General features: G+C 34.9%; 1 protein-coding gene across 2 annotated transcripts in view; it reads right to left on the bottom strand.

Annotated features, from left to right (window-relative positions):
- Nucleotides 1–12,344, bottom strand: part of Aasdh (Aminoadipate-semialdehyde dehydrogenase) — a 239,502-nt gene that overhangs the window by 40,973 nt on the left and 186,185 nt on the right. The gene's annotated exons all lie outside the window — the stretch shown is intronic.

The following is a 12,344-nucleotide window of genomic DNA, read 5'->3' on the forward strand; positions in this document are numbered from 1 at the left end:
TATTTATTCAAAGGCCAAATATTTCAGCTTGAAGATTACAGGCCATCATCAGTGGTAAATGACAGTTTAATACAAAGTAGAATGAGAACAATGGATTGATCTGAAACAGTTAGAGTAGTGTGATGTTATACATGAAACAATGCATAGGAATAAATAAGGAGACATTATATTATTAACTAAAACTTTAATGATGGGTAATTAAATTAAGACTCTCCAATAGCTTTGATATTGAGAGGCAGTCAATATGATTCACGTTTGGATGATGAAGTAAGGATGTGGTGCTTTCTTTAAATAGACTTTCGAATTTATAGAGAATTTATAGAGTAAGCATGTTTCAGACCGTAAGATACTGTGGTTTGTATCTATTCCAAACGTGAATCATTATAAAGACAAAGCCAGATTTCTCAGATTTCCTACCGATAAGGTAAGATTGGTGTTCTTGTCCTCTTTTTTTCCATTGAATGTCTAGTTTGTCTAAAATACAAAAGATGACAGTCACAAGGAACTTGGTAGATGCCAGGAAGAGCAAGAGGGGAAGGTTTATCTTTATAAGATGGGAGCCATGATGATAGTTTGTTGATTGGAATAAATGTAGCCACTAGATTGCACTTCTTAATTCTAGAAATTGGTTCCAAGAAGCCAGAAATGTGTGGGATAGGGACTCTAAGTAATGTTTCCTTGTTATTCAAGCTAGGAATATAGGAATCCAAAAGATGTCATGTGGAATTGGAATTTTGATAATTCCAATCTTTTGAGAGGGGTAGGAGCTAAATGCTGTTGAGGTCCAGTGAAGGCTAGTTTCAATAAACAGAAGTAAATTAGGTAAATTAGTTCACCTGTTGATGGGTGGAGGAGTAGAATGTCTAAGAAGGATAGTTTTTCTTTTTCTATTTCCATAGTCAAATTAATTCACGGATGTAGATTGTTTATGCTTGCTAGAAAGGCAAGTAATGTATATCTATGTTGCAAGGGCCAGATGGCAAATATGTCATCTATATAATGTACCCAAAATGAAGGTTGAGAAAAGGAAGCCTTCTAAATGTTCCAAATAGAAGTTGGCGAGAGCAGGAATAAGTGGACTTTCCATGGCAATTCCTTCAACTTGCTTGTAGTTTCTGTTTTGACAAAGAAAATAGCCAGAGTGAATGACAAAGTAAAAAAATTTCACTATATCTGATGGAAAAGCTTGTGACAGCAAACGAAGTGTCTTCTAGAAGTATGTTAGTAAAAATGGGAAATGTTTCATTAAAGGTTTTTTTTAAAAGCTATTCTAGATTTCCAATTATTATTATTATTACACTTTTTTGTCCTTTATTTCTATTATCAGCAAGGCTGGCTAAAGGTTGAAGCTAGATCCCTGTAAGATTTCCACATAGAACTACATAGAACTACAGATCTTTGGTTTATCCAGTATCTGGAGAGATGCTGAACAAAATGAGGATGAGCTACCAGTTTGGAACTTAATAAACCAAATTGCATTTTGTGATGTCTTAAATCAAAATTTGCACTATGATAGTAGAATATAATGAAAAATCACGTCAGTTAGGGAATTGACTGAATAATAAGACCACCACTGTTTATATCATTGAAGTGGGATGAACAGTGAGGAGTTATCTACTTAAATAATATCAACAGAAATAAAAACTTGAATAATCACTATATGATGTATCATATAGTGATTATTCAAGACATAGGTGGCCAACAGCAGGCCCATGAGCTGCATGCGGCCCGTAACGTGATTTTGTGCAGCCTGCGGCAGGATAAAAACTATATAAAATTATATGTATTATCAATTTAGCTATTAGTTCCGACTGCAGATTTTCTGATTGATATACTAGTTATATTCATTATTTCTGATGATGAAATAATTTATATTCTCAACATGGAATCAAAATTGTTTTAAAAAGATTACTCAATTTATAAAATCTACTGCTTCTCTGTGGGAGTGGTAGATTTCTATGCACTCCAAAGTAACGCATCATTGAAAGTCACTTGCGCTGCTCTGGTTACAGTGATCAGTTTCAGAGACTCAGTTTCAAGTATTTTATATTGTTCTCCCAGTAGTAAAATGATTTAATAAATATAATAATTCAATACATATAACTATTGCCTTGAAAAAATGCAGTTTATTTTTATTTAAGTTCTGTCTAAAAAGTGTACGGCCCGTGACGCTACTACTCATCATATATTGGCCCTAGTATAGAATGAAGTTGGCCATGCCTGATTCAAGATATATCATATAGTGATTATCATATGATGTATCATAATGGAAAACAGGAGCTAGCACAGGAATTGTAAAAAATCATGTTGATAAAACTTGTACTGAGATGAAGTAGATCAAATCAAATCATATAAGTACAGTTATAGTACTTAACACCAAACATGAAGATAAACTTACACAGTTACAAGCAAAGTGATATCAGCAAATTTCAAAACAGAAACTGGCAATTAGTAAAGCAACTTATATGTGTTTGTTTACAATAAAAATTGAGTGCCAAAGAAGGAGAGAAATTCATCGAGTTATTATAAAAGGCAACAACATAAACAAAAAGCAAAAACTGGTTCTTGTTGGTGACCTAAATAGCAGACCATGAAATGAATACCATACTTTTATACTAACTGATTCCTAGATAAAAAGTTAAGAATTTCATGCTCCTGAGTTGGATAAGATCTACCCAAGTATAAGTGGTTGAACAAAACAGTGAAGGTGATAAAAATAAATCCTGTTCTCAAATAAAGTGGTTAGATAGATCTTCACGCCATAAGAATACGAATTATGGTTAGATAAGTGCCGTAGTGCTCTCTCTTTTTTTGATTCCTATGCTGACTAGATTGTCAATGTTTAATTTCAGGTTTGCATCTCATAATTTTTGTTACTACCTGCTGTGATGACTTCCACTGATAAATTAATTCTGTTTTTAATAGATGTCTGTAATCTATAGAGACAGCAGACTGACAAACAGCAGCTAAAGAAGATCTGAGTTACCTGTCAGATGCATCTTTGATCTCATTTTCCTAGTTCTAATGTGATTAGAGATTCATATACAAACATCTAGATTAATAGCCTTTATTTAATAAAATAACTGTACTATTTGATAGAGAACTGGATGTTCACTGGAAACAAGAGAACACACAGCTTGTAAAGAACTCATAATCAAAAAGGATTAAACTAAATATATAATTTAAACTCATAGTCTATGTAAATGATCAATCTTTGGTAGCAGTTTTTTTTTGTGTGTGTTCAGGTGCAAGCTAAATGGCATGCAGCTCAACAATATGGATACCACATTTCAATGGAATCTCAATGGAAACACAGTCAGGGAAAAACAACAGCAGATCCAACCTTGAAATGTTTGTACAAGTTTAAAAAAGTTTATTCAACTTTTCCTGCTAGCAAAAAATGTATGGTGGCACCTATTATCTAACAAAAAAAAGTACTGATTTAAATTATGTAATCATTTTAATGAATATATTAATGCATAACATTATTCATAATTATCTAATCAATTAGCCTTTAATAAATTTAACATTAATGATTCATTTGGAATAAATTACTTTGATTATAATATCTGGGCTGGAAGGGGTGGTGAAGTGCAATACATAGCCTCTCCTACTCAAATGTCAACATCACCTTCCCGTGGTCCATCCTGTTCTAAAAGTACACACGAGGCACTGGCGACCTTGTACGAGGGGTATAACCTTAACACCCTAACAGAGTAAATGCTGTTAGATCTGCTTGTCCAGAGGTGTTAGGTAGCAGCCCTACCACTGGACTTACCCAACGACAGGTTAGTAACCTGCCCTGGGGAAATTCAAAATACTTTCAAGTTTCATGCAAAGAAAAGCCGGACTGACTATCAGGGAAAAGATTACAATTCGGGAAACAGTAAACGAAATTGGAAAAAGGAACACATAATGAAGATTGCAACATGGAATGTGAGAAGCATTGCACACAAAGAAGTAGAATTTGATAAACAACTAAACCAAGCTAACATAAAGATATGTATAATAACAGAAATACAGAAAAAACAAAAAGGTACAAAAGAAACAAACAACTATATACAAATCTACAGTGGGGTAAAAAAAAGAAAGCACAAAAGCAGGTATAATGATTATGGTACATAAATCCCTAAAGAACAATATTGTATATTACAACTATTTGAATGAAAGACTAATAGAAATTAGACTCAAGACATTAAGAGGCCACATAACAATAATTGGTGCATATGCACCAGAAGAGGGAAAAGAAGAAGACAGTAATATATTTTATAAAGAATTACAGAAATCCATAGATAAAACAAACAAAACTGACTATTTACTACTAGCGAGAGATTTAAATGCCAGAATAGGGGAAAAAAAAAGAAAAAAAAATAAGGTAAATTTGGCAAAAATACATGTAATCAAAATAGTCACAGATCGAGCGATTTTGTCATTTATAATAATATGAGAATAATGAATTCAATGTTTAAACACAAGGAAATACATAAATATACTTAGTCAGCCAGAGGATACAAATCAGTAATTGAGTACATTATCACTAATTTTAAATCAGCAGATTTAATTTTAGACGTAAGAGTATATTAAGGTTTTGAATTAAACTCTGATCATTATATGGTATCAGCAAAAATTCGATTTAAACCAAAGTGGCTAAAAACACATAAAATTGAAAATTCTTATCAGTCAAGCTACAAAATTTCTTCATTACAGGATCCTCAAGTTACACAACAATATCAAAAACGCACAAACTTAAAAACAGAAACTGCACATGAATGAAGTGACATAGAAGATGAATGGGAAAATTAAAAACAAATTCTCACAAAAGCAGCAACAGAAACTTTAGGAATAAAGCACAAATGGATTAGAAAAAGAGGACTACGAGAATGGAACAAAGAAATAGAAAATATAATAAAAACAAAAAAAGGACAGTTACCAAGTAATGGCTAAACAATAGAAACAGAAATAGAGTATAAAAGAAATAGTGCAATTGCAAAATGAGAAGTAAGGAAAAAACATAGAAAAAAAAGGAACAATTTCGTAACAGAACTAGAAAAGGATTTATTTAAGCCACAACCCAAAACCTATAAAGTAATGAAATACATGAATAAAGAAATAAAAGAAAAGATAAAAATACAAACAATAGATTTAGAGATAGCCCGCTAGAGGGCTAGACGGTCGGTTGTGTTTTCAGAGAGCTCCCGAAAGCTAAGCTAAGTATAATTTTGAGTGAAAATTAGAATATAGGTTAAAATCATAATGTAATATTGTCTAATTTTGGTAGCTTGTTGTGTCTGTGTGATTTTGGTGTGAATTCCGTTATTTAATTTAGTATTTAACGATATGTATCATAGATTTGAATATGGCACCAATGCGACGTAAGATAAAGGCGCCATTGTTCAAAAACTATAATGTGAGAGAGTGTGTCCAATGTGATGTGTGTGGGATGTATGCATTCCTGAATGAGGCTGGAGTTTGGATTGAAAGTGATAGTGGTGGGAGAATGTGCAGAAAGTGTAAGTAAAGTGAGGAGTTGAAGTATGTGTCAGGTTATGAGACAGTTATGGTTGAAGAAAGCCAGAATGTAAATGAAAATAGTGGCTTGATAGGGAATTGCGATGTACAAGATGGCAATGAGAGTGGTGATCAAAGAAAGAGTGAATGCAACTATACAGAGAGAGAAAATGGTTTAAATGATGAAAAAAAATGAGGATTATTTGTAGGAAGTGAGATCACTAGGTTGCGTGCAGTGATACAAAATGCACAGCAGCAATTAGAGCACCTGCAAAACTCTTTCCGGAGTGATTCAGCTAACGTAAATAAACAGCGTAAGAGTGGGAGAGTTTCTGAAATGAAGGAAAGAGTGTTGTATGGTGACTCGTTATTAAGAGGAGTGATAGATGGGAGTTTAACTAAATCGTACTTACCGGGTGCGAAATTTAAGGATGTAAGTGAGAGTATTAGAGCGCAAAAACAGAGGGTGAAAGAATTGATAGTTGTGGCGGGTACAAATGAATTGAAAGGAGATAAATTTTTTATGAGAGAGGACTTGAAAGTATTGTTAAAAGTAGCGAAAGAAAAGAGTGACAGAGTTAGAATGGTGAGTCTTTTGCCACGGTATGACAGAGAGGAGTTTAGAAGGAGGGCCATAATCGCAAACAGCATTATGCGCAGGTTATGCAGACGGTATGGAATGAGTTTGATGGGCGAAAGGATTTATACAAGATGGATGGCCTGCATTTAAATGGATGTGTGGAGACTGGAAAAAGTGTTCCTGAATGAAGTGAAAATGGATGTCCAGAACCAGGGAAACTAGAACTACCAATGAGGGGGGGGGGAATGGATATGTGGACATCATGTAAGAATGTATATAATGTACCCGAGCCAGCACTAAGGACAAAAAATGGGAATGGGACATTTAGAATAACACATCAAGATAGGGGAGGGACAAAGGGATCACTGCATTTCATGTATACTAATGCCAGGAGTATTAGGAACAAGAAGGAAGAATTTTTGGCCTTGATTGGCTCTTCCTGACCACAGGTCATCAGCATTAGTGAAACATGGCTGACGGAAGATGATATAGTTAGTGGGACAGAATGTGTAGGTTATAATGTGTTTAGGAGGGAAAGAGAGAATAAAATGGGGGGAGGGGTGTTATTGATGATAGCTGATGAACTGCAGCCAAGGAGAATTGAATTTGTATCGCAGGATAGTGAAAGGAGCTCATTTGAGGCTATTTGGTGTGAGATTGAGACTGGCAGAATAAAATATACAGTTGGATGCTGCTATAGACCAGGTGATGTAATAGATGGTGGAGATAGTATGCATAAAAAAAATTGATGAAATGAGTGGAAGGAGGGTAATTATTATGGAGGATTTCAACTATGGTAACATTGATTGGAAGGAGGAAAGGACACATGTGAGGAAGGAAATGAATTTTATTCAATTATTAAGGGATGACTATCTGAGACAGCATGTAACTGAAAATACTAGGGGTGTGAGAGTGCTTGACCTGGTAATAACATCTCAGAATTTGACTGTAATGAAGTGAGACTGTAGTGAGAGTGATCATAAGGTCTTGACCTGGGAGGTGGCTAAAGGTGTGGAATTTTCGATTAAGACAGGGTATATGTGGAATTGCTGTGCTGGCAAGTATGACAAACTTAGGAGATTGCTTGGATCAGTGTCATGGCATGTACAGCTGCAAGGGCTAGATGTCGATAGAGCATGGGAAATGGTCAAGGAGCATTTACAGGAGGTTATGGCTGATTGTATACCTAGGATCCGAATAGTAAAACAAGTAGGGGTTAAATGGATGAATAACAATATTAAGCTTGAGCTGCAAAAAAAGAAACAACTGTGGAGGGAATTTAAAGAGAAAGGTGACCTGCAGGCACACGAACGGTAAAAAGTGCAGGCCAGAAGGGTAACGAGTAAAAAAAGTAAAAAAAGCAAAAGTGGATTATGAAAGGAAACTAGCTATGCAAGCTAAACAGAATCCCAAACAGTTCTTTCAATATGTTGGAAGCAAGGAAAAACTGTACACGGCAAAATGATTTTAAGGAATGACGATGGTAAGGAGGTCACTGAATCAGTTGATATAGTGGAGTTACTGAGCGTGCACTTTGCAAAAGTATATCATCCTGGTGGTGACATTGAAAAAATGAAGGAACCATTAGTTTATACATTGATGAATGAAGTGGAGGTGAATAGTCTATTACAGAACCTTAATGTGAATACATCTGTGGGATTGGATGGTATACCGGCACGGGTTTACGTGAAGCGGCTAAGGAATTATCAGTCCCCTTGACCATGTTGTTTAATCTGAGTCTCAGGTCTGGTTTAGTCCCGAAGGTGTGGAAAGAGGGGAAAATAGTTTCACTGCATAAATGAGGATCCAAGACTACGGTTGCAAATTACTGACTGATCAGCATATCAGGAGTCATTGTCAAGGTCTTGGAGAAAATAGTCAAGGGAAAAATACAGGAATGGATTGATGAAAATGAGATACTGTACAGGGGACTGCATGACTTTGTGAAGAGTAGATCATACCTCAGTAACTTTCTCAAGTTTTATAACAAGGTGACGGCTCAACTGGATAAGGGTAATGGGTTTACAGTGATACTGCTGGACCTGGCAAAGGCGTTTGACAGGATACCACATGGAATTCTAATCCGTAAACTACAACATATGGGAATGGTGATTAGGATATAGGGTTGGTGAGATGGATAGGTGGGTGGTTGATGGAGAGATATCAAAGAGTAGTTTCAGGAGCAGAGTCCAAAAAGACGGCCTGTGACTAGTGGTGTGCCGCAGCGCTCTGTTCTTGGACCATTGCTGTTTAATCTGTTCGTTAACGATATAGGGAAGGATCTAAGTGGAACAGTTCATTTGTTCGCTGATGATGCAAAGTTGGGTAGGGTGATAGTGAATGCAGAAGATGTCAAAATCTTGCAGGATGACTTGGAGAGATTGGAGTTCTGGGCTAAGGAGAATGGATGTCAATTTAATGTGACAAAATGTAAGGTTATGCATTTTGAGGTGAAAAGATTAGCAGCAGTATACCACATTGGTGGAACTGTACTCCAGGAGATTGATGAGGCCAGGGACTTGGGAGTGTTGGTGGATAGGGAGATGAAGTTTAGGGGGCGCATTGCAAAAGTAGCTAAATCAGCTCATCAACTCACTTTTTTGTTGAAAAATACCTTGACGAGCAGAGACAAGCAAGTTATTGTACCTCTGTACCGAGCCTTGATAAGACCTCATCTCGACTACTGTGCCCAGATTTGGTCATCTAGGTTTCTTCTTGATGGGGAGGAGGTGGAGAGGATCCAGAGGCAAGTGACTAAGATGATAGCAGGTCTATGTAATGAACCATATGAGAACAGGTTGAAGATCTGTGGGTTGCAGAAACTAGTTAATAGGCGGAAAAGGGGAGATATGATTGAGACATTCAAATTGCTAAAGGGATTCTATAGGATTGATTCAGAGGATATTTTTGAGATCAGGGCTGGTGGTGGGAGAACTAGGGGACATCTATGGAAGCTGGGCAAGAGTGTGGTTAGCAGGGGTGTTAGAGCTGGGTTCTTTACTTTTAGAGTGGTAAATGAGTGGAATAAGCTGCCAGAGTCTGTTGTGGGTGCTATGACGGTGAGCGAGTTCAAGGCAAGGTATGATAGATATTGTGAGAATGTTGTATAGTTGTGTGGACATGATGTTTAGGTCCTCCCTCGATGAGTCTAAGGACTCCCTGGAGTCGCATGGAATAATAATAATAATAATAATAATAAATGGGTGACCTATTTCCAAAATCTCTGGAAATAGATGAGAACAATGAAATAAAATTTTATAAGACAAAGAATGACCTAATTGAAAATATCACAATGTTAGAATTGAAAAATATAATAAAGAAGATGAAAAACACCAGGAGAAGACAATATAAATATAGAACTATACAAAAATGCAGGTGAGAAATTTAATGAAAGACTTCTGAAATTTTTTAATATGGTTTGGATATCCAGAAAAACTCCTAACTCTTGGAAAAGAGCACTTGTTATCCCAATCTAATAAAAAGGAAATAAAGACAATTGCAATAGCTATAGGGGAATTAGTCTGCTGAATACAGGATATAAAATATATGCAGGAATATTAAAAGAGAAACAAAGCAGTATTGTAGAGGACAAACTAATAGAAGAACAAAATGGTTTCCGAAAAGGCCAATTCTGCACAGACCCAATTTTTACTTTAAAAAAACATTAACAGAAAAGAGAAGAAAATTTCAAAAAGAAACACACGTGGCCTTTATTGATTATGAAAAAGCCTTTGACAAAATTAGTAGACAAAAATTGTTTAAGATATTAACCGATTTAAACATACCAAACCAACTTTTACAACCCATTCAAGAAATATATACAGGAAATAAAATAGCAGTTAAATTAGAACACATCTCAGAATGGAAAGATATATCAAGAGGAATACGACAAGGACGTACCCTCTCACTTGCTTTTCAATATATATATAAATAAAATTATAACAATCTGGAAACAGTATAACCCATTTGGTATACAAATGACCCTGCAAACAAAGATTGATAGATACTCTACTACACTACTATTTGCAGATGATCAAATAGTATTAGCTACATCAGAAGATGATTTACAAAGATCATTAAAATCATTAAATGATATCTCAAAACAATACAATATGACAATATCTAAAGAAAAAACAAAAATAATGGCATTCAAAGGAGAAAACCTAATAAGAACTAAAACAGTGATAGAATAAAATACTAGAGCAAGTAAACACTTTCAGATACTTGGGATGTGATCTATCATATGAAGAAGATAAAGACATAGACACTAAAATATCAAACTTTGTCAAAGTAAATGGCATAATAAATAATATATTTAAGCCATCCCTAGTACAAAAAACCACACTAGAAACTGACTATATAATGTCTTGTCAAAACCAACTCTACTTTTCGCTTCAGTATAGTAGAGTTGGTTTTGACAAGACATCAAATAGTCTGATTGACAATATAATGTCAATTGATGAACAATAAAAAGGAAAGATGAAAAACGAATTCAAACAGCAGAAATGAAGTTCCTCAGAAAAATAGCTGGATATACCAAGTGGGACCACAAAACAAATGAAGAAATCTTACAATCCCTGAAAATAAAACCAATTAATTACTACATAAGACAGTATAAACAAAAATGGCTAGAACATTTAAATCGAATGGACAACAGCAGACTACCAAAAATATTATACAGATACAAAATACGTGGAAAAAGAAGAATCGGTAGACCAAGAAAGAGACAGCATGAGATTGGAACAAGCCACTTGGCCTAAAATCCATGTTAGGAAGAAGAAGAAGAAGATTACAATATCTCTATATTCTTATTAAAAACAACACGTAAGTCCACAGTCATAACTTTAATTAATAAATAAGGTAGATATTTCATACTAAAACTAATAGTACATCTTCAGTGTTACAAACAGATAGGAATAGAATACAAGTAACGAACATTCGGTGGATCACCTATTAAAATACAATGTTGTCGCGAGCTAGGAAATGAAAGAAATTAATAAATAATTAATATTTAAGATAATTAGTTTTTTTAATGATTACATAAAATAAAAGTCTCCCAGATCTTTGAGAGAGAGGGGCAATCATTTTGATTTAAATTCGGTCGGTGTAAAAAAGTTTCACAACTTTCTTTAAAGAGGCATTCATATTTGAACCCGCATCTATGAAGGAGAACATCTTTATCCCACTGGATATTATCGGTAGTAGTAATACTGTGTTGTGCTAGACCAGACTTCTGAGGTTTGTTGTAATCAATATAATATTGATGTTCTTTAATTCTTTTTTCCACAGAAAGGCCAGTTTGTCCAAAATAAGAAACATCGCATTCACAAGGAATTTGGTAAATGCCAGCCAAAGACAGAGATGACAGTTTATCTTTTGTAGAAGGCAATAAGGAAGAAATTTTGTTGATATAAGTGGGAATCAATTGGTACTTTTTTAAAATTCTACCTATAGGTTCTGAGATTCCTGGAATGTAGGGGATTGGAACTCTGCGAACTGTTGAAGAAACCTTAGGTATTGGAACATAAGATTCAATTATCTGTTGGATTTGATTAGGGTGGTAATTATTACATTCCATTAACTTTTTAATGATGGAAAGTTCTTGTTGTAAGATTTCTGGAGAAGAGCAAACTTTATGTGCCCTATTAATTAGAGATTTAAGAATGCCAAATTTTTCAGATGCATAGTGATCAGACTTTTTATGAATGTATCTGCCAGTAAATGTGGGCTTTCGAAAGATGCTTGTAGATAAGGTACCAGAAGAAGTTCGAGTAAGCAGGATGTCCAAAAATGATAAAGTATCAAAATTTTCCTTTTCCATGGTGAATTGGATACGAGGATGAAGGCTATTTATCTGTTGTAGAAAGGTGGAAAGCTCATCTTCAGTATGTGACCAAACGGCAAAAACATCATCGACATAACGATACCAAAGAGATGGTTGAGGGTGAATGGATGAAAACATAGTCTCTTCGAATTGTTTATAAAAATAGTTAGCCAAAGGTGGAGACAAAGGACAACCCATGGCAGTCCTTTGTCTCCACCTTTGAATACCTTCAACTTAATAAGAATCTCTATATTCTGTTAAGTCACTTGACACCTTCCTCCTCTCTAATGATAATTCTGTTGCATGTTGCATTTGGTATCTTTTTTTGCTCTGGTAATGTCCATCTTATATGGATAAAGTAGTCCCTTTGGGTTTGTTATATAGTGAGGGTTGACTATAATTATTTTTGCATTTATAAGCATGAGTAATTCT

The sequence above is a fragment of the Typopeltis vanoorti genome, chromosome 6 (genome assembly GCF_054136105.1).
Source record: "Typopeltis vanoorti isolate ZY-2024b chromosome 6, IOZ_Tvanoo_1.0, whole genome shotgun sequence".
Lineage (NCBI taxonomy): Eukaryota > Metazoa > Arthropoda > Arachnida > Uropygi > Thelyphonidae > Typopeltis > Typopeltis vanoorti.